Source organism: Myxine glutinosa, chromosome 9 (assembly GCF_964187855.1).
Source record: "Myxine glutinosa chromosome 9, kmMyxGlut1.1, whole genome shotgun sequence".
Taxonomy (NCBI): domain Eukaryota; kingdom Metazoa; phylum Chordata; class Myxini; order Myxiniformes; family Myxinidae; genus Myxine; species Myxine glutinosa.
In genome coordinates, this window is record NC_136269.1 from 116343195 (window position 1) to 116366958 (window position 23764).

Genomic DNA, 23764 nt, shown 5'->3' on the forward strand with positions numbered 1-23764 from the left:
CACGCAAGCCACCATGGAGGACTTTGGTGGTTGGAAAGAGGCACAAGTGCGACGTCGTGGCTCAGGAGCTGTGCCAGGCCATGCTGGCCGCTGGCATCCCATGGTCGAAATTGGAAAACCCTGCCCTCCGGTCGTTCCTGGAGAAGCACATCACTCTCCAGATCCCCGATGAAAGCTGGATTCGAAAGCACTACCTCGACAAGTGCTACGACGAGGCCTTGGTGGGGATCCGTGCCGACCTCAGACAGCAGCCCATCTGGATGTGCGTCGACGAGACGACCGATTCGGCAGGTCGATATGTGGCCAACATCATCGCGGGACGCTTGTCCAAGGAGGGGTACTTTCGTCCCCACCTCGTCCAGTGCATGTTTCTGGAGAAGACCAACTCCGGGGAGATCGTGCGTGCAGTCAATGACACGCTGCGCTATCTTTGGCCTGATTTCAAGCCAGAGTGCCTCAAGGTCCTCGTCAGCGACGCCGCGGCCTATATGATCAAGGCCGGCCATGCCCTGAAGGAACTCTTCCCGGACTTGCTGCATGTGACTTGCGTTGCCCACGCGCTCCACCGTGTCTGCGAGACAGTCCGAGAAATGTTCAAGGACGTCAACGACCTGATTGCCACGACGAAGAAGGTGTTCGTCAAAGCCCCGTCGCGTGTTGTCTTTTGGAAGGAGCAGCAGCCCAATCTTTCTCTCCCCCCGGAGCCCATTCTGACTCGGTGGGGGACGTGGATCGACGCCGCGGTGTTTTACGCCGAGCACTTCGAGGCCGTCAAGGACATTGTGGACCAGCTGAACGATGACGACGCGATGGCAATCCGGAGTGCCAAGGACCTGTTCGGAAAGGCGGACATCAAGCTCAGTTTGGTCTTCTTAAATGCCCACGTGTCGTTCATCCCGAAGATCCTAAGCAGCTGGAGGAGGCCGGCATGGAGCTGGCCAAGGCCTTCCAGCTCCTTGATCAGGCCAAGGAGGAGCTCGAAAAGATCCGAGGCTGCCGTAAGGAGATCCTGCTCACCAAGTTCAAGGCGGTGCTGCAGCGCAATCCCGACATTGGTGTGCTGAGGACAGTGGCTTTGATCCTGGATGGAGATCAGCACGGATCTGAGGTTGGTGTGCCGGCTGGAGTCAAGCTTGCTGACATCCCCCTCTTGAGGTACTGCCCCATCGTCAGCGTCAACGTGGAAAGGTCCTTCTCCGTCTACAGAAACGTCCTCACCGACCGCCGACACCGCCTCACCAAGGAGAACATTACCAAGATAATGATTTCAAACACCTACTTTAACCGTTCCTAAAAGGGTCTTGTCAATTTCTTCTAGTCCTCTACTTATCAAACAATGCGGTTGCAATAAAGGTACCTGAACGTCATTTTTTACCTGTTTACTAGCCCAGAGTGCTTAATGTTGTGCAGGAAAAAGCTTACCATTTTTTGTTCTTTTTTGACTGATTTCTGAAAAACTTGGTAATAATAAAAAATGAATAAAACGGGGGAAAAAAATATTTCGGGATTTTTTCACATAAAAAAAAAAAATTCCGCTTTTCAAAACATAAAAGGCCTATTTTCTTAACATAAAAATCCGTAGTCTAGCGCCATAACCTTTTCATACGTCATTATATTCATCGACTATGACCGGTCATGGAATGGAGATCATAATATGGGGATAAGCGGATAACGATGGGATAAAACAGCCCTATGCTATCTTCCTGAAACATGAAGTAGTACACGAGTAAGAAGAAGAAGAAGAGGTAGTGGTAGTAGTAGTAGTAGCAACAGTAGTAGTAGTAGTAGTAGTAGTGCTTTTGTTGGAAAGGTTACAGAGATTTGCGTTCAGAGCTCATGCAAGCTCAGGCAAACATATGTTCCCAGTTTAATGTCGCTCAATTCCTCATCTCTGCAAGTCCATGGTTTGAACTACAGTAGCCAAGGTAGAGCATTTTGAAGAGAAAGCACTACCAAGACAGATAAGGGGAAGGTAAAAGAACGCCAAAGAACACCAAAAAAAAGAACGCCAAAGAACACCAAAAAGAATGCCAAATAACACATTTATACAAATAAGAGCAAAATATCTTGTGGGGAGACCGTACAAAGTGCATCATTTATAGTCCAGGTTTCCTTAAACTTTTGAACAGTGTTACTATATTCTGCCGCCTTGTACTCCGAAATAATGCGTGAGCGTATTAAGCCCTTCAGACATACAGAACTGTGTTCCACCACATCTTTCTCAATTTTTGCCTTCCTGGTTTTATATATTGCCATTTTTGCACAGGCTAAAATAAAGTTAACAAGGAGGTCTCGTGACTTGCTTAGTTTCTTTACCGGGTGCCCGATGATAAAAAGTGTTGGAGAGAAGTGAAGCCAGAAGCGCAAGAGAAGATTTTTCATCAGTAAGAACACTGGTTCAAGACGGTGGCATTGAAGGTATATGTGAAATATAGTTTCCCTTTCACCACAAAAGCAGCAATCCTCTGAGACGTTAGTGAAGTGCCGCATCATAGATCCAGAGCTCAGTGCACCATGTAGCAACCTCCAACTTAAGTCTGCCATCATTCTTGGCGTTGGGTAGAGATAGAGTGAATCCCAACGTGGATGAACAGTCGAAGGAAGTGGAAGAATCTCACGCCAGGGAGTATCCAGTCGGGTTGCAAGAGCTATATAATGGAGCGAGTGGATCACTAGCAGGTATATATTTTTCCTTGATAGCCCACAGAACGACATTTCCACTGTGCCAGGGGTCTTACACATATTGTTTGCAGGTATTGGCTGAGAGAGCTCGCAACATCGTGGTCGGATTTTAAAATCCATGGAGTTACCGATGGACATCTGTCCAGATCCATCACCCTCTTTGGGATTCTCTAGATATTCCAGACAATCGGGAGGCAAGGAGCTTTTGACCTCTTCAAGTATCCTGGAGGGGATCCTGATTGTCCTCAGGCCCATTTTCGCTGCGAGTTCCTTGGGTAAAAGCGTTCTCTTACCATCGTTCAGAAGGTCTCCCACTGTGGATATGCTACCAGCTAAGAGGCTCCTTACTACTAGTAGTAGTAGTAGTAGTAGTAGTAGTAGTAGTAGTAGTAGTAGTAGTAGTAGTAGTAGTAGTAGTAGTTGTTCAGGTACTGAGGTACCCGTGTCCGGTACACAAAGTAGCATTGAAGAATAAATGTTAATGATCTGTCAGATTGATAGGTAGGCCTGTGGCGGACACGATGGCTCGCTGGCGCGGTGACATCATTCCGCGCACCAATGGGGTGTCGGCCACGCCCGAGGGGTAGGCGTGGCCTCGGGATATACACGGGGCTCGCAGCCCCGAGCGAGTCAGTGCTACAGTTTGAGCTTTACAATAAAGACTCTTTTGATCCTACGCGTTGTGGCTTACCTTTGTTGGCAAACAAGTTGCGTGCGTAGCACCGCGCTTCACTGGTGACCCCGATTTGGTTCAGCCGCCCGCTGACCACAGAACGCGCCATGGCCAGCAACGCGGTCGCGGTAAAGCTCCCTGAGTTTTGGGAAGCACAGGCCGAGGTATGGTTCGTGCAGGCCGAAGCACAGTTCCAGCTTCGAGAAATAACGGCAGACGAGACGCGTTACTACCACGTAATCGCCGCCCTCGGGCCCGGCACAGCCGCCCGAGTCGTGTCCATCCTGCGGCACCCACCAGCAGAGCACAAGCACAAGGCGCTCAAACGTTTCCTCATCGCCACGTTCGGCCTCACGGAGTTCGAACGGGCGGACCGCCTCCTGGACCTTCCCGAACTCGGCGACACACGACCATCGGTGCGAATGGATTACATGCTGTCGTTGCTGGGTGACAAAGCCCCGGATTTTTTATTCCGGGCGCTTTTTCTACGCCAGCTACCGGCACAGGTACGCCTCGCGTTGGCCGGTTCCAAAATAGGGGAACCCCGCGCTCTGGCCGTCGAGGCCGACAAGTTTTTCGCGGCTTGTGACACACGGGCGAGCTTTGGTGCGGCCGTCGTGGATCCCGAGGCTGATGCGGCATTGCGGCTGCACACCTCGTGGATCCCGAGGCTGATGCACACCTCGTGGCCGCCGCCACGCCCCGCCCACCACCACCGCAGCTGCGAAAGCCGCGGCTCCCGCCGCAAGCCTGGTGCCGTTTCCACGCCAGGTTCGGCCACAAGGCTAAGAAGTGTTGCCCGCCGTGTTCGTTTGGCAAGTCGGGAAACGACCAAGCCGGCGCTCGGTAGCGGCCCTGAGCGTCGGCAATTCCGGCAGCCTCTTATTCATCACGGACACCTTGTCCGGGTGCTGTTTCCTCTGCGATACAGGAGCGCAGGTAAGCGTCATCCCAGCCCACACGTCCGACAAGCGAACCGCGGGCCGGGGCCCCGCGTTGCTTGCAGCCAACGGTACACCCATACGCACATTCGGGAAGTGCTGCCTCTCCCTGTGGTTCGGAGGGCAACACTTTCAATGGTCGTTCGTAACCGCCAGCGTGCCCATGGCATTGCTCGGTGCGGACTTCCTATGTGCAAATGGGTTGTTGGTGGACGTGAAGCAGACGGCCCGTCCAGGCCGAAACCTTTAGCTCGCTCGCTTGTTCGCTGAGCAGCTCGTTGAGCGGCTCACTGAGCGGTTCACTGAGCGGCTCACCAAGCGGCTCACCAAGCGGCTTGCTAAACGGTTCCGTCCCGGCAAGTTTGGTTTGTACGCTTCCGGCAGCGGATGACTTTACCCGCCCCCTCGCCAGTTTCCCGGCCCTCACGCGGCCCACCTTCTCGGCGGTGGCCGTCAAGCACGGGTTGGAGCATCACATCCCCACCGTCGGGCCACCGGTCTACGCCCGGGCACGCCGCCTCGAGCCGACGAAGCTCGCGGTGGCAAAAGCGGAGTTCGCTACGCTGGAGAGGCTGGGCATCGTACGGCGCTCCAAGAGCGCTTGGGCATCGCCGCTGCACATCGTGCCGAAGCCCGGCGGGGGATGGCGGCCGTGCGGAGACTACCGCCGCCTCAACGATGCTACCACCCCCGACCGCTACCCGGTCCCTCACATCCAAGACTTTTCTGCCCGGTTGGCGAAAATGTCCCTCTTCTCCAAGGTGGACCTCATCCGCGGATACCACCAGGTCCCCGTCAGGCCGGAGGACATACGGAAGACGGCCGTCATTACACCATTCGGCCTCTTCGAGTTTCTGCGGATGCCCTTCGGGTTGAAGAATGCGGCTCAGGCGTTCCAACGGCTGATGGACAGCGTCTTGCGCGACTTGGACTTCGTTTACGTCTACCTGGACGACATCCTCGTCGCAAGCACGTCCCGTGAGGAGCACCTCCGCCATCTCCGCACGCTCTTCGAATGCCTGGGCCGGCATGGCCTGATCATCAACCCCGCCAAGTGCCGGTTCGGCGTCGCCGAAATCGACTTTTTGGGGCACCGCATCACCAGGCACGGGGCCATCCCCTTACCGGCCGAGGTGGAGGCGGTCAGGGGGTTTCCGCGCCCCCGCACGATCAAGGGGCTCCAGGTGTTGTGTTTTTTTTTTTTTTTTTTTTTTTTTTTTTGTATACAAGATCGAGGCTCGTGAAAGAGCGAACATTAATCACACAGAAAGACAAACCGACACATAAAACATATAACATCGGGAGCGGTAGACAAGATGGGGAGAGGGGGAAGGACGCAAACACAACATTTGAGAATTCCTGGGCATGGTGAACATTTACCACCGTTTCCTGCCCCGCATCGCCCAGCTCCTGCGCCCCCTGCACGAGGCCCTCCGGGGGAAGCCGGGCAAAGGTGACGTTGCTTGGACCGAGCCGATGAACGCGGCGTTCGCGGGCGCGAAGCTCGCCTTGGCTAACGCCACCATGCTCGCGCACCCGGCACCCGATGCACCAATCACCCTCACCACCAACGCGTCGGACTACATGGTGGGCACGGTGCACGAGCAATGGGTGAAGGGAGCTTGGCAGCCGCTGGCGTTTTTTAGCCGGCAGCTCCGCCCGCACGAACGGCGGTACAGTACCTTCGACCGCGAGCTCCTCGGGCTTCACCTGGCGGTCCGGCATTTCCGCCATCTGCTCGAGGGCCGTTCGTTCATGGCCTTCGTCGACCACAAGCCCCTGGTCTTCGCGATGGCCAAGGTCGCAGAGCCGTGGTCGGCCCGGCAGCAGCGTCACCTCTCGGCCGTGTCCGAGTACACGACGGACATCCGGCACGTCGCGGGGAAGGACAACCCGGTGGCGGATTGCCTTTCCCGGGCCGTCGCCCATGCGGTCCACCTCGGGATCGACTATGCCCGGATGGCGGCGGACCAGACCTCCGACCCCGACGTCCAGGCCTTGCGGACCGCCGTCATGGGCCTCTGCGTCACCGAGGTGCCGTTCGACGGCGCGGCCCTCTTGTGCGACATCTCCCTCGGCCGGCCTCGCCCCATTGTGCCCGCGGGCTGGCAGCACCGGGTTTTTGACGCCATCCACGGCCTGTCCCACCCGGGCACGAAGGCCTCCCAGAGGCTCGTCGCCGACAAGTTTGTCTGGCATGGCCTCCGGAAGGCCGTCCGCGATTGGGCCAGGACGTGCCTCGCGTGCCAGCGCGCGAAGGTGCACCGCCACACCCAGGCCCCGTTGGCCCCGTTTACTGTGCCCGAACGTCGGTTCGACCACGTTCACGTGGACTTGGTGGGACCTCTGCCCCCCTCGCGGGGTTTCACCCATGTCCTCACCATGGTGGACCGCACCACCCGGTAGCCGGAGGCCGTGCCTTTGGCGGCGACGACGGCGGCGGACGTCGCGCAGGCGTTCATCGCCGCCTGGGTTGCCCGGTTCGGCGCCCCCTCGGACATCTCGTCCTACCACAGCCCCCGGTTCACCTCAGAGCTCTGGGGGGCGGTAGAGCAGGGGCTCGGCATCCAGCTGCACCGCACCACGGCCTACCACCCCCAGGCCAACGGCCTGTGCGAGCGCTTCCATTGCTCCTTGAAGGCCGCGCTCCGGGCCACCCTCCGCGATGGCAGCTGGGTCGACAGGCTCCCCTGGGTCCTGCTGGGCCTCAGGCCGGCACCCCAGGACGACCTGCGTGCATCCGCGGCAGAGTTGGTCTTCGGACAACCGCTGCGGGTGCCGGGCGAGTTCCTCCCCAACTCCACGGCACCATGGTCCGCGGCGCAGCAGCGCTCCGCACTGCAGGAGACCGCCCGGAGGTTCGCCCCGGTGCCGACGGTACACCACGGGTGCCCGCCAACGCACGTCGCCCCGGAGCTTCGTACGGCAGAGTACGTTTTCGTCCGCCACGACACCCACCGGACACCGCTGCGACCCCCATACGACGGGCCCTTCTGCGTGCTGGAGACCAGGGTGAAGCATTTCACCCTGGACATCGGCGGTACTCCTGACCGCGTTTCCGTGGACCGCCTCAAGCCGGCCCACCTCGACGTGGACCACCCCCCCCCCGCAAGCGGCTCGGCCCCCGCGTCGGGGCCGCCCCCCGGGGGGCGGACCCCCGGCACCGCCCAGCCCCGCCGGCACGCCACCCCCCTGTCCTGCACCCATCCCAGATGCCGCCAGAGGCATCACAGATGGCATCCCGGCATCCCAAACGCCACCAGCCGCCAGAGGGCGCTTTGGCCGGGTCATCCATTTGCCCCGCAAACTGACCCTTCAGGTGCGCGGGAATTCTAGGGGGGCGCGTGTGGCGGACACGATGGCTCGCTGGCACGGTGACATCATTCCGCGCATCAATGGGGTGTCGGCCACGCCCGAGGGGTAGGCGTGGCCTCGGGATATACACGGGGCTCGCAGCCCCGAGCGAGTCAGTGCTACAGTTTGAGCTTTACAATAAAGACTCTTTTGATCCTATGCGTTGTGGCTTACCTTTGTTGGCAAACAAATTGCGTGCGTAGCACCGCGCTTCAGGCCTATACTTGAGGCTCTACCTTCACGCAAGGTCTCCTTGCCCTGCAATGGGATCGAATCCAAGAACCAAAACAATTCCCGTTAAGAAACCAGGACTGACCATCGATACTGTTGCGGATATGGCATTTGGCCTCCATATCCGCTTGTAAATATTCCCCTATTTCCCCAATACTCCCCAACTATCCCCAATCCCCCATTCCCTAGTCCCATTGCCTGTAAATAACACTCTGTAGAACCGACCTTCCCCTTTTTCCCCCATTAAATGTCGTGCCCAGGTCCACCGCATCTCACGTAGACAACTTTCGGACATCTTGCTAGTTATTCTTAGTCTATGTCAGTTAAGGACTCGTTTCCATTAATTCTGACTCTTCGTTGCACCAGAATGTGATTATATGGCACCAGTAGTGAGTTTAGGACCTTCCCATACCTCCTCCCATCTTCTTCCCCAAACAACAACTACAACAACAACTACAACAACAACAACAACAACAACAACTACAACAACAACTACAACAACTACAACAACGGCGCGGCGCGGGGGGAGTGTGCGTCCTCACACCGGCTCGGTTAGCCGCCATTGACCATGCGCTCCGACGGGGTTACCACGAAGGGGCTCCTTGTCAGCCCCTCGTCAAGGGCGGAGCCGGTAACCCCCCCGCACGCACCCAATGAGAAGCAACGGGTCGATTCCATCTGGGGCGGAGCTAACGAGCCGAGGGCGTGTCACTCCCCGCCGGATATACGCGGCCACTTACCGGACGTGACGTGAGATGCGCCCCCAGCTTGAGAAGACAAGTCACCACCTCGAGCGCTGTGAGACCTCCCGCATCTCTGGACTGGGCCGCGCTATCCTGTCCCTGAGCACAAGGTGCACCTTGTGCTGGCCATCGAATACCCGCTTTCCTTGCCATCAATCCCCGTGTGAGTCAGTTTTTGTCCTGTTTATCTGTGGTCTGTCGGGAATAAGATAAGTGTGTCTAAGTGCCTATCTTTCTATGCTGTCCCTCTTGTAGTTGTAATCTGACCTTCCGCCCTAATATAACCTCCTCCGGAGGTCTTGAGAACTGAACCCTTGGTGTCGTGTCATTTTAATCCCAGCCGTTGTGACCTTTTCCTTCATTGATTTAGCGTAGCGCGATTAGTCAACGTTCGGGTGGAATCGGGTAAGTTTGTTAGGTCGCGGTCACCAACCGCTCGGTCTATAACATCTAGCCGCGATCTATAACAATTGGTGTCGAGGAGTGAGATTGGACCCGGAGCGCGTTTACGCGCTCGAAATTATAACAGCGAAATTTGATTGTGTTTTACAAAATATAAAAACCCGAATTTTGAAAGTCGCGCTATGGCGGATCAAGACAGCTGGGTTCCGGTAGAGGAGAGTGAGGCAGGGTCGGTCCAGGACCAAATTGAGGGACGCGAGGAGAGCGAAGCAGCGAGGGTAGCAGACGCACAAAATAGCGTCGTTGCGCCCGACATTGCGGGGGCGCAAAATGGCGCCTCGCTGGTCACGGCGACCGCGCCCGCGACCGTGGCAGCGCCCCTGGTGGATTTGAACCTTTTTTTTCTACAAATGAAGGCCCTTATGGACAAGAATAGCGAAGAAATGGAAAGCAGAATGATGGGGGTAATGGGGAACCGGATGGATGCTCAGAGTGAGCGGTTGGAGGGCCAATTAGGGGTAATGGGAAACGAAATGGGGGTAATGAGGGACGAAGCGAGGGGTACCGGTGAGGGGTTAGACAATGGGATAAAAGAGGTAAAGAATGGGTTAACGGGGGTAGAAAATAGAATGGCTGCCCAGGAGAATCAGATAGAGGGAATGAAAAAGGGGCTAGAGGGGTTAGAAAACAGTATGGAAGGCAAATTGAGGAACATGAGGGACCAAGCGGAAAGGGAAGTTAAACAAATGGGGCAGCAGATAGAGGGGGTCAGAATGGGGGTAGAAACCAAACTGGATGCTCACAGGGAGGAAATGGAGCAGATGAGGGTGGCATCTGGGCAGGAGATGCAAGTCATGGGAGAGGAGATCAGAAGAGGTGTGAGTGAGGAGGTCGGAGGAGTGCGCGAGGAGGTGAGGCACTGTAAGGAGCACATGGAGAAGGAGGTGAGAAAGGGGACTGTAAAGTTACAAGGGGGCATAGAGGACCTGACGCAGGAGGTGGAGCAGCTGACGGTGGGACAGACGGAGTTAGTGGAGCAGGTACAAAGGAACACTGCGGTAATAGGAGGGTTAAAAGCGACACAAAATGACCTAAAAAATGACTTGGTAGCGACGAAGAGGGAATGTCAGATGGTACGTGAGGGACTGACAGCGAGGTTGGACGAGGTGATAGAGGTAATGGAGACGAAGGACCGGCAGGTGAGGACGCACATGGAAACGGTCAAGGTAGCCTTGGAGGACGAGCTTGAGGAGACGTACCGGGGAATAAAAGAGGTGAAGCAGAAATTAGAAGAAGTGGAAGAAGGGGTGAGCGAAATTAAGAAGCGACGGAGAGGGGATAAGAAAGAGATAAAAGAGGAGATAAAAGAATTGGTCCAAAGTCTGTGTTCGGATCGTGATGATGTGCTCATTAACCGGATGAGGGATTCGCAGGTGATGGAGGAGAAGCGAAGAGGAAGAGGACCCGGTGTAAGTGGTGACCAATATGGTCGTGCGTATGATGCGCCAGGTGATTTAAGAAGCTTGGGGGTCGAGATGGACCCGGGTGTTCGTGAGAGGCCGTTGGTGAAGTGTGCGACAGGTCTGGTGTGCGAAAAAGGAGGTGTGCGAGAAAGTCCGACTCTGGGGTGTGTGAGGAAAAAGTGCGTGCCAAGGAGTGAGGGTGCTGGCGAGAGTGAGTCGGTCGTAGCGCGTGTGCGAGGGGGCACATGGAAGCGCGGTGTGGTAAGTGTTACAGAGGGTGTGACGGGAGAGTGTGCGCGAGAAAGGTGTGTGACGGACAGGTGCATGGGGAAAGAGTGCGCTGTCAAAGGCAAGGAAGAATGCACACCTGTGGTGAGTGTTACAGAGGGTGTAACGGGAGAGTGTGTGCGAGAAAGGTGTGTGACGGACAGGTGCATGGGGAAAGAGTGCGCTGTCAAAGGCAAGGAAGAATGCACACCTGTGGTGAGTGTTACAGAGGGTGTAACAGGAGAGTGTGCGCGAGAAAGGTGTGTGACGGACAGGTGCATGAGGAAAGAGTGCGCTGTCAAAAGTAAGGGTAAGTGCGCTGTCAAGAATGGAGGTGAGAGTATTGAGAGTGACAAGGAGAGTGAGTTGGGTGTGACAGGTGAGCGAGGATGTACACCTGGGATGAAAGGAAGCACACCTGGAATGGTAGAGCGTGAGTGGGAATGCACGCTGGAATTGGTAGTGAGGCACGTGGTTGGGTGTGCGAATGAGAGCACCCCTGTGATTGTCACAGAGGAGGTGACCGAGGAGGGGGTGCGAAGAGGTGTGTTGGTGAGGTGTGCGACCAACGAATGTGTGCCAAAGTGTTCGGTGGTCAGGTGTGTGACCAAGGCTGTGAGTGGAATGAGGGTACCTGGGTGTGTAAGGAAAGGTACGAGGAGCATGGAGACGGCTGGATGTGTGAGCAAGGAACAGGCTGCGGGGTGTAAGAATCCAGGTGAAGCATCGACGGTAACCAGGTTAGAGGGTAGAACGACTTATAGCCGAATCGGGCCCTCGGTGCGTGCCGGGCCTTGCTTTGAACGGCCGCGTCCGTGCTCCACTAGGCGGAGCTGGCAGCCCGATAGAAAGGGTCGTCATGGCGACCACTTTTTGGTGAGACGTGCCGGCAGGTCGAGAGCGGGACATTGGATGGCTCCGTGCCGAGATGGTGCGTGGGATCTCGGCCCGGGTAAGCCCCCGTCCCTGCACCGAGTGCCGGACGCATCCAGCCGCTGGCACAGAACAACCCGCATTCATGGCTTGGCTTTACGAAGCCGGGCTTTGGACAGGAATTGGCGCACCGAGAGGCATTAGTGAGTAGACTGGGTGATGAGGTTAGTGTTTTGGACCCAAAATTAGAGAAAAACAAAATTTGATGATTGGCAAGGGATTGGCAGTAGTGATTGGCAGATGATGGGCAGTGATTGGCAAATTTTTAATTTGTTGAAATTTGATGTGCAAAATTGGTAGTGAGCGATGGGCCCGGTGGGTAAGGCTGGCATCCTTGCCACCCTTCCCATGTGGGGCAAATGCGCAATAGCTTATGGGGTTGATGGCAGTGAAAACTAGCCCGGGTGGGTTAGGTTATATGATAGGGCCCTAGAAGATGACAGTAGGTAACGTTAAGGTTAGTTAGTGACTGATACCTGTAGTGGGGATGCGGGTAGATTAGTGTGGATGATAATGACGTGGGAGCGCAATAGTTTAAAGGGACGACTGGGAAGCGCAAGTTTCAGAGGGGAGTAGTTAGCTGAGATGATGCCGTGTGTGTGAGAATCGAACAGGTGTGATTGCACAGGTGTGCAACTGGACAGGTGTGTGGAGCAGTGTGTGAGTTATGAGTGTTGTGGATCAGCGCGAATGCGCTTGGGGAGAGAAGGGTGCAGGTGGCACCAGGTGTGAGAGCACAGGTGTGCAGGTACAGGTGTGTGGAGAGAGTTGGAGTAAGTGGTACGGAGTGGTGTGCATGGTGCGAAGGTGTGAATGGGGGAAGAGTGGACCCCCATCACGGATACCCGGGGCGGGTAGTGTAAGTGTTAGGTAGAGGGTACAGGTAAATTGTGGTTGGATATTGGCATCTGTGGTGCGGGTGACAGAATGGTATTGAGGATGGGTGCATTAGTGTTGTGGAAATGGCTGGGCGTGTAGCCTGTTAGTGCGTGTAGTTGGTTGGGCACTCCACCACTGTGAGGATGTCTGCCAGGTGAGGCCGCAGGTGGGCTCTGGGAGCCGGTAGTTGTGAGTGGGTGCCTGAGGATCCCGGGTGTGGATCGGGCAGCCCAGTGCCAGAGAGGGCACCGAGTGGGGAGAGCGCCAGAGGGCCTTCCCCAGGTAGTTAGGTTAGGGTAAGGAGCAGGTAAGCTCGGAGGCAACTGCAGTGGTGGAGGTGTGCAGGTGGGTAGACCCGCTGGGAGAGGTACACGTCGCGGCCCAGAAATTGTGCGAGGGCACCGGGAGATGAATCGGGGGAGTGAGACCCCAAATTGAAAAGCACCACAGTTTGGCCAATGGGAATTGGTTTTTAGAACCCATAGTGTAAGAGGGCCAATGGTTTGGCCGGAGAAAGACCCCGGGTAGTGTAAAGTTGTTAAAGTCATTTAGGAAATAGTTAGGATTGATGAACCTGTCGCACCATACGCAGCCACTTACCTGTGGTGATGATGATGACTCCACACCTGTGTTTTCTTTGTTCTGTGTGCAGGAACTGAGAATTGCTGTGTGGATTGGTGAGACGCATCACGACGTGGATGAGACATTGGGGTGATTCCATCTCTCCCTCCTTAGGAGGGACTGATGATGAATTGGTGATGGCAAATTTTGATGTTGAGTTGGAGATGGCAAATTTTGATGAGAGTTGAAAATGGCAAATTTGATTGGTTAGGAGGGAGAGAAGACGAATTTGGTTTATGGGAGGAACGGGGAAGACAGTAGGGACGTTTGTTGATTAGTAAAATAGATGTTTATGGGTAGTGTTGTGTTTTGTGGATACAGTAAGGGGTAAGGGAGGGGCCATGTAGGTTACCTGGTGGGGGGGGGGGGCGTACGGTAGGAACGTACCTGTCTCACCTGGTTCCCATGTGCCCCCAGTGTGCATTACCTTGCATTGCGTGCACTTTTGCGCCCTTACCACCTTACTCACTTGTCTTTTCTTTTGTCTCCCACCTCCGAGGATCTGGCTTTGGGGCAGAGAGAGAGGAGAGAGAGGGGCTGGCTCCGCAGTTGTGGGCCTGCACTTTCGCTGCTTGCTGCTGGGATCGATACACCATATGGACCGCAATGTTTGTGGCCACCCACAATGGACCGCAGTTCTTTTGCGGCCAAGCACCACCCGTGGATGGACCTATGGGTCAACGTGGCACCTATGCCATACAGGTGAACCACTTTTAGTTGACACCACTGAAGGCCACAATACAGAAATGGACGCGGTTGGCGCCTTTCTTTATTTTTGAAAGAAGCCAGAAGGCCAAGTGCACCACACGAAGAGCAAGAGACACCTGCAGGGTTAGGGGTTGTTGAATTATTTTTATTCATTGAACAATGGTGACTGCACCGATTGGTGCTGGGGTGGTGCTTTTGGTGCTGGGAAGGGGTGCTCTGCACATTATTAAAGGCCGTAGGCCACAGAGCACTCGTGGGTTGGTGTATCGATGCTGGCATGCGTGCTCTCTCTATGCATAACATCTGCATGTGTTCCTCCAAAAACAGGTCCTGGATCGTAGTGTAAATATCAGCGTAGTCTTGTAAATAATGCTCCCTACCGGCTGTATGTTTAGTTTGCGAATTCTTTCCGGATTCGGTTATCCTGTGGGTGTGTTTCTGTGAGGAGAAGGGTGCAACGTCGCAGGGGGACATATTTACTCATTTGTGAATATCTGTAAAACTGTCGCACTCAGGGTAGAGTTAATAGTAGAGGGAACTACATCTGAGTGCCACACTAAAATAGGTAAAAATTTATCGGGTCGGGACGCCCCGAGGGTAGAGAAGGGTGCAATGTTGCGGATATGGCATTTGGCCTCCATATCCGCTTGTAAATATTCCCCTATTTCCCCAATACTCCCCAACTATCCCCAATCCCCCATTCCCTAGTCCCATTGCCTGTAAATAACACTCTGTAGAACCGACCTTCCCCTTTTTCCCCCATTAAATGTCGTGCCCAGGTCCACCGCATCTCACGTAGACAACTTTCGGACATCTTGCTAGTTATTCTTAGTCTATGTCAGTTAAGGACTCGTTTCCATTAATTCTGACTCTTCGTTGCACCAGAATGTGATTATATGGCACCAGTAGTGAGTTTAGGACCTTCCCATACCTCCTCCCATCTTCTTCCCCAAACAACAACTACAACAACAACTACAACAACAACAACAACAACTACAACAACAACTACAACAACTACAACAACGGCGCGGCGCGGGGGGAGTGTGCGTCCTCACACCGGCTCGGTTAGCCGCCATTGACCATGCGCTCCGACGGGGTTACCACGAAGGGGCTCCTTGTCAGCCCCTCGTCAAGGGCGGAGCCGGTAACCCCCCCGCACGCACCCAATGAGAAGCAACGGGCCGATTCCATCTGGGGCGGAGCTAACGAGCCGAGGGCGTGTCACTCCCCGCCGGATATACGCGGCCACTTCCCGGACGTGACGTGAGATGCGCCCCCAGCTTGAGAAGACAAGTCACCACCTCGAGCGCTGTGAGACCTCCCGCATCTCTGGACTGGGCCGCGCTATCCTGTCCCTGAGCACAAGGTGCACCTTGTGCTGGCCATCGAATACCCGCTTTCCTTGCCATCAATCCCCGTGTGAGTCAGTTTTTGTCCTGTTTATCTGTGGTCTGTCGGGAATAAGATAAGTGTGTCTAAGTGCCTATCTTTCTATGCTGTCCCTCTTGTAGTTGTAATCTGACCTTCCGCCCTAATATAACCTCCTCCGGAGGTCTTGAGAACTGAACCCTTGGTGTCGTGTCATTTTAATCCCAGCCGTTGTGTCCTTTTCCTTCATTGATTTAGCGTAGCGCGATTAGTCAACGTTCGGGTGGAATCGGGTAAGTTTGTTAGGTCGCGGTCACCAACCGCTCGGTCTATAACATCTAGCCGTGATCTATAACAATACATTCATCCGGCTGGAATCGATGCAAGACCAGTTAATACCTTAATGAGGAACTCTCGGCGGACCCGGTACACGTGACCAGCGGACCACCAGTACACGTGACCAGTGGACCCAGTACGTGACCAGCGGACCACCAGTACACGTGACCAGCGGACCACCAGTACACGTGACCAGCGGCCCACCAGTACAAGTGACCAGCGGCCCACCAGTACAAGTGACCAGCGGACCCAGTACATGACCAGCAGACCACCAGTACACGTGACCAGCAGACCCAGTACGTGATCAGCGAACCCAGTACGTAACGAGCGGACCCGGCACACGTGAACAGTGTGTGTGTGTTTGTATTTGTATGTGTGTCTGTGTCTGTGTCTGTGTTTGTATGTGTGTCTGTGTGTTTGTTTGTATATGCCAGGGAAAAATTCCAGAGACATAGAAAAGGCCCCTTTACATGTGGTATGTGCCATGTGGCAAACTATAGAAAAGAAGGGACATTCAAAGAAAATCTCGTGTGCATGCTGGACTGCCCTTGTGTTCTTAGGAGGAACCAAGTAATGCTCTAGAAAAGTTCATATAAAGGGGCGACATACCTATATAGGTTAAAACCCATCAGTACGTAAAGTTTTCTGTGTACCTTGAAAATATAACACACAAGATAATGTGCATGTGTGTGAAATCTAATTTGTTTTAAAAATTAATAAAGTTAGTGTGTAATATGTACCAACCAATTGCAAACATGTTGGGTGTGATGTATTCTTCAGAACAAGCGTTGGACAAGCGCGATGTGTGTACACATTATAGGCAACAATTCGATTAGATGAAAGAATTGTACACATGTGCAGCGCAGTTATTTTACGAATCCCTTTTGGACCATAATTGCACATTACATAAACTTGCAAGTGTTGACATTGCAGACATATTGGACAAACGTGATATGTACATGATGACTACTGATGTTAATTAGAGATGATGGATGAATTGTATGTGTACACCTATTCTGCAATAGAATAGAAATCTAATATCATATATGGCATTGAAGCGCGGTGCTACACGCGCTTGCTTGCACAACAAGAAGGAAGCGGACAACGCGGTGAGTTTAAGAGTCTTTATTAAAAGAGCTCACTGTAGCACTGGCGCGCTCCGGGCTGCGCGCCCGGTGTATATCCCGCGGCCACGCCTACCCCTCGGGCGTGGCCGCCGCCCACTTGGTGCGTGGAATGATGCCCTCACGCCAGTGAGCTTTCATGTTCGCCACAGCATTTTAATATTATACAGAAAAATGCAGGAATGTGAAGCAGCCCTTTTGAAACCAAGAGACTGTAACTGCATTGAAAATAAATTTACGTCTTCATGCAGGTGTATGATCAAATTGGCGCCCCTTTATATGAACTTTGCTAGAGCATTACATGGTTCCTCCGAAGAACACAAGGGTAATCCAGCATGCACATGAGATTTCTTTGAATGCCCGTTATTTTGTATTGTTTTACATTTTCTTCAAGGTATAGAATGCCCCTTCTTTTCTATAGTTTGCCACATGGCACATCCCATATAAAGCAGCCTTTTCTATGCCCCTGGCATTTTACCCAATAATGTCCCTTCTTTTCTATAGTTTGCCACATGGCACATTCCATATAAAGGGGCCTTTTCTATGCCCCTGGCATTTTACCCAATCATGTCCCTTCTTTTCTATAGTTTGCCACATGGCACATTCTATATAAAGGGGCCTTTTTTATGCCCCCAGCATTTTACCCAATAATGTTCCTTCTTTTCTATAGTTTGTCACATGGCACACCCCATATAAAGGGGCCTTTTCTATGCCCCTGGCGTTTTACCCAATAATGTCCCTTCTTTTCTATAGTTTGCCACATGGCACATCCCATATAAAGGGGCCTTTTCTATGCCCCTGGCATTTTACCCAATACGTCCCTTCTTTTCTATAGTTTGCCACATGGCATATCCCATATAAAGGGGCCTTTGCTATGCCCCTGGCATTTTACCCAATAATGTCCCTTCTTTTCTATAGTTTGCCACATGGCACATCCCATATAAAGGAGCCTTTTCTATGCCCCTGGCATTTTACCCAATAATGTCCCTTCTTTTCTATAGTTTGCCACATGGCACATCCCATATAAAGGGGCCTTTTCTATGCCCCTGGCGTTTTACCCAATAATGTCCCTTCTTTTCTATTGTTTGCCACATCCCATATAAAGGGGCCTTTTCTATGCCCCTTGCATTTTACCCAATATTGTCCCTTCTTTTCTATAGTTTGCCATATGGCACAACCCATAAAAGGGGCCTTTTCTATGCCTCTGGCATTTTACCCAATAATGTCCCTTCTTTTCTATAGTTTGCCACATGGCACATCCCATATAAAGGGGCCTTTTCTATGCCCCTGGCGTTTTACCCAATAATGTCCCTTCTTTTCAATAGTTTGCCACATGGCGCATCCCATATAAAAGGCCTTTTTCTATGCTCCTGGCATTTTACCCAACTAGGGCATGCCCGTACTATATATATGCCCGTACTATATATCTATCTAAAATTATATCCCCCCCCCTCTATTTACATGAAATGGTTTGGTCCATTCGCAACGCCAAAGCGAACGGCGAACGGCTTGCGAGTACAGTGACAATCCCCCCCCTCTATTTACATGAAATGGTTTCGTCCATTCGCAACGACCACAGAACCCCCCCCCTCTATTTACATGGAATGGTTTGGTCCATTCGCAACGCCGGCACACGTGATAGCTCGCTGCTCTCTGATTGGTTGAATCGTTTTTTGGACATAGCTCGGTAAGTAATTGTCCGATTAATATGAAACCTTGAAAAGGCACATCCTCGGGTCCCCAGCAATATACCTGGCAAGTTAAAAGTATATCGGACCCGTGGTTGTCGAGAAACAGCGGTCACAGACAAACGTACAGACGTACAGACGTACAGAGATTACTGGAATTATAGATAGATAATGTCCCTTGTTTTCTATAGTTTGCCACATGGCACATCCCATATAAAGGGGCCTTTTCTATGCCCCTGGCATTTTACCTAATAATGTCCCTTCTTTTCTATAGTTTGCCACATGGCACATCCCATATAAAGGGGCCTTTTCTATGCCCCTGGCATTTTACCCAATAATGTCCCTTCTTTTCTATTGTTTGCCACATGGCACATCCCATATAAAGGGGCATTTTCTATGCCCCTGGCATTTTACCCAATGATGTCCCTTGTTTTCTATAGTTTGCCACATGGCACATCCCATATAAAGGGGCCTTTTCGATGCCCCCAGCATTTTACCCAATAATGTCCCTTCTTTTCTATAGTTTGCCACATGGCACATTCCATATAAAGGGGCCTTTTCTATGCCCCTGGCATTTTACCCAATAATGTCCCTTCTTTTCTATAGTTTGCCACATGGCACATCTATATATATATGAAACACAGTTTGTGTGTGTGTGTGTGTGTGTGTGTAATGTTACCGATAGACTCCTAAACGGAGAGGCTCACGTGCTTGATATTTGGCATAGACATGGCCATTGAGCCTGGGAAGAACATGGCCGACCTAAAAAAAAAAAATTCATAATATTTTTTTACCATATTTTTACCTCAGCGCATTTCAGCGAGGAATATTATGCACGGAATCTGAGGCGGTGGCAGAGCAGCACGCTGATTCGCTCAGAGCGATCATGTGATGTTCCTTGCCGCCATAAACTCAGTTACGCATTCGCACATATTTCAGAGCGAAAAGCGATTGCGTTTTTTCACATTTCAGCGAGGAACATTGCCATTCACACCACATAGGTTTTTTTTTCTTTCATCTTTACGAGATCCATATTTTTTATTCATATTTACCTCAGCGCATTTCAGCGAGGAATATTATACACGGAATCTGAGCAGGTGGCAGAGCAGCGCGCCGATTCGCTCAGAGCGATCACGTGATGTTCCTTGCCACCATAAACTCACAGTTACGCGTTCGCACGTAATTCACACGTTCAAAACAAACGAGATCCGCGAAGCGAGTTGGTCGAGTCGTGCTAACCAAGATGGCGACACGGCGGCTTCACTTTTCACGGAGTAAGAGCGTTCCATATATTTTCAATTCAGTGTGCCCGACTCGCTCACGTACTTGATTTGTGGCATAGACATGGCCATTGGGCCTTCACGGTGTAATTTGTGCGAGGCTTTTGTCCGAGTGAGCTTGAGTCGAGAGGGCGAATGTACGGGTTGGGAATGTATGGGTCTCCCTTCCCCCACCCGGCAGCGCCGGTACTGGAGGGCGTCACAGGATGGGTGAGTCTCCAAAATCCGCTTCGTGCTGTTGCGAAGATGCAGGACGATGTCGCGATTGTTGTGCTGCTCTCCGACCATGAGAACTGCAACATCATTGTTGACTGGCCCTCCCCTTCCCTTCCCCTTCCCCCTCCCCCCTCCGTCCTCCCCTCCCCTCCCTTCCCCCTCCACCCTACCCCCTCCCCCCTCCCCCTTCCAAAAAGAATTGAAAAAGTAAAGAGTAAAAAATATCCAACCCAGATGGGATTCTAACCCACAATCCTCAGCTTGGGAGTCTGATGCTTTATCCATTAGGCCATTAATCCAGCACATTAGATTTGGGTAATAATGATTACCTCGGCCACCAAAGGTGGATGGAGGTTATATTTTCACCCCTGTCTGTCTGTCTGTTTGTCTGTTTGTCTGCGCCAGGAATTTATAATCTATGCAGGGTGACGGTGACAACTCACAAAGATCTACAATCCGCGAACGACACCTTCGTGGGATCTTTAACGTCCCGCAAGTAATGCTGGCAGATGGGACACCCAGCTTAACATACACCCAAGAGGGACGGCGCACGGGAATCGAAGCGAGACTTGACAGGTGAAAGGTGAATACACTAGCTCTACACCATGCAGGTGCGCTCATTGGGAAAACCATCATGTGTGAGGATGAACAAGCCATGACGTCTTCATGTCGGTCCTCTGTACTGCAATCTTCCAAAATGCTTAACAAGCAAAACAGCTCAACACGAAAAACTGCTTAACAAGCAAAACAGCTCAACACGAAAAACTGCTTAACACACACAAACATTAACAACGATGTAAACACCTACATCATGTGGGCACACCCAGCAACTAGACGTGCTTAATTACACACCCCATTGCTATAAATTAGTGAGTTTACTCTCGGGTGGAATTGCTTGCCTTCAGATATCATGGTCATCCAGGTGAGTGCAGGTGTACAGTTAAGGTTTCAAATGAAATTTGGTAAGCGATGGTAAACGCTAACCATGAGGTAAAACTGAAACGTTGAAAAAACAACAGGCGCAGCCAAACTTGTCCGTCATGTCCTTCCTGATGGGTGTTTTACTTTTTAAGTGTGTAGTTGTAATCATGCCACATCTGGGAGAATGCGGCTGATACATTAGTGCGGGGGCCTATGTACTCAATTTCAAGTTCGTGTGCAGTTCATGTTAATTTTGCGCAACCACTATAAATGTATTCTACTGGGTCCTACTAATCGGAAAAATGATGTCGCCATTTTTTTCTGCTGACCTTTAGTGACCTTGACTCAAGGTCAAAGTTCAAACGTCATTACAGTGACCATACTTCATTCAAAGTATATCGACCTTGGTAGCAAAATGTGGTAAATTTCACAAGGAACATTGATTATGACATTTGTTTTGTCATTTGCCCTTTCAGATGTTTGCAATATGCAAATTAATAAGCAAATTACCTAATTAGAGAAAAGAATATGCATAATTAACATGTAGTCTTCACCATACACGTAAATCCCATCACTTTGCATTATTATTGAATGCCAATCATTAGTTACCATCTCAAATGTGTTCTGCTGGATCCTAAACTGGAAAAATATGTTGCTTATTGTTTTCTGTTGACATGTTCTTGATATTAACTGACCTTTGACATGTACTTGACTTTACTTACCTTGACCCAAGGTGAAATGTCAAATGTCATTTTAACCATGTGATGCGATCAAGCAAAATATGTCGGATGTCTAGAATATTGATTTTTGGATTCAAGTTCCCAATACTTTTCTTTACACTGTTCATTCATCATGCTCATTTGCTCATGTTGGTTGGGTTTTTAGCCATTGTTAGTATTTTTAACATTTAATTTGTTGCCTAAAAACACAAAATTGATTCTGGCAGATGTCCAAATCACATTGCTTGTTCGCATCACACATATATTCTGTTTGCTCTTTTCAGGGAAGGACTCCAATCCTATTAAGATAAAGAATTAATGCTTTTGTAAGATACAATGACCTGTAGTATCTACATGTAGGTCTACAGTCAACCTCATTCATACCTCGATTTTTATTGGTGCCCATTGGTAAGTCAAATTATTTAATACTTTCAAATGATAACTTGGATCGATCGTACTATGTAAATGATATTTTAATTTATCAATTTGAAAAGAATATTTCATTTAGTGACGGACAGTATGTCCCAATTAACTCCGCTATTTCATATTTTGCCTCATCAACAAAACGTTTTTCCAGTTTAGGATCCAGCAGAACACATTTGAGATGGTAACTAATGATTGGCATTCAATAATAATGTGAAGTGATGGGATTTACGTGTATGGTGAAGACTATGTTAATTATGCATATTTTTTTCTCTAATTAGGTCATTTGCTTATTAAGTTGCACATTGCAAACATCTGAGAGGGCAAATGACAAAACAAATGTCATAATCAATGTTCCTTGTGAAATTTGCCACATTTTGGTACCAAGGTCGATATACTTTGGATGAAGTATGGTCACTGCAATGACGTTTGAACTTTGACCTTGACTCAAGGTCACTAAAGGTCAACAGAAAAAAATGGCAACATCATTTTTCCGATTAGTAGGACCCAGTAGAATACATTTATAGTGGTTGCGCAAAATTAACATGAACTGCACACAAACTTGAAATTGAGTACATAGGCCCCCCCACTACATGGTTCGGGTCCTGACCCAGGTATTCACAGGTAGGGTGACTCATCAGTGCATGCGCCGTCAACTGGCAATTAGTTGGTGGAAGTTAAAGATCCCACATGGTGTCCTTCGCGGAGAGTAGGCAAGCTATCGCCGGCACCCTGAACAAATTACAAATTCATGCCCTAACCAGCAGGGGGCGGGGCATCAGCAGCACAACCACGCCCTCAGCCGACGATGCCACGCCCTCAGCCGACGATGCCACTCCCTCAGTCGACGATGCCACGCCCTCAATCGACGATGCCACACCCTCAATCGACGATGCCACGCCCTCAATAAATGATGCCGCGCCCTCAGCCAATGATGCCGCGCCCTCAGCCAATGATTCCGAGCCCTCAGCCAATGATTCCGAGCCCTCAGCCAATGATTCCACGCCCTCAGCCAATGATGCCACGCCCTCAGCCAATGATGCCACGCCCTCAGCCAATGATGCCACGCCCTCAGCCAATGATGCCACGCCCTCAGCCGATTGTGCAACGCCCTCAGCGGATTGTGCAACGCCCTCAGCCGATTATACCACGCCCTCAGTCGACGATGCCACGCCCACAGTCGACGATGCCACGCCCTCAGTCGACGATGCCACGCCCTCAATCGACGATGCCACGCCCTCAATCAGTGATGCCGCGCCCTCAGCCAATGATGCCGCGCCCTCAGCCAATGATGCCGCGCCCTCAGCCAATGATGCCGCGCCCTCAGCCAATGATGCCGCGCCCTCAGCCAATGATGCCGCGCCCTCAGCCAATGATGCGGCGCCCTCAGCCAATGATGCCGCGCCCTCAGCCAATGATGCCGCGCCCTCAGCCAATGATTCCGAGCTCTCAGCCAATGATTCCACGCCCTCAGCCAATGATGCCACGTCCTCAGCCGATTATGCCACGTCCTCAGCCGATTATGCCACGCCCTCAACCGATGATGCCACGCCCTCAGCCGATGATGCCACGCCCTCAGCCGATGATGCCACACACATTTAGCCGATTATGCCACGCCCTCAGCCGATGATGCCACGCCCTCAGCCGATGATGCCACGCCCTCAGCCGATGATGCCACGCCCTCAGCCGATGATGCCACGCCCTCAGCCGATAATGCAATGCCCTCAGCCAATGATGCCACCCACCGATGCTACCCCGCAGCCTTGTGCCTAATACGAACGAAGAATCTGGG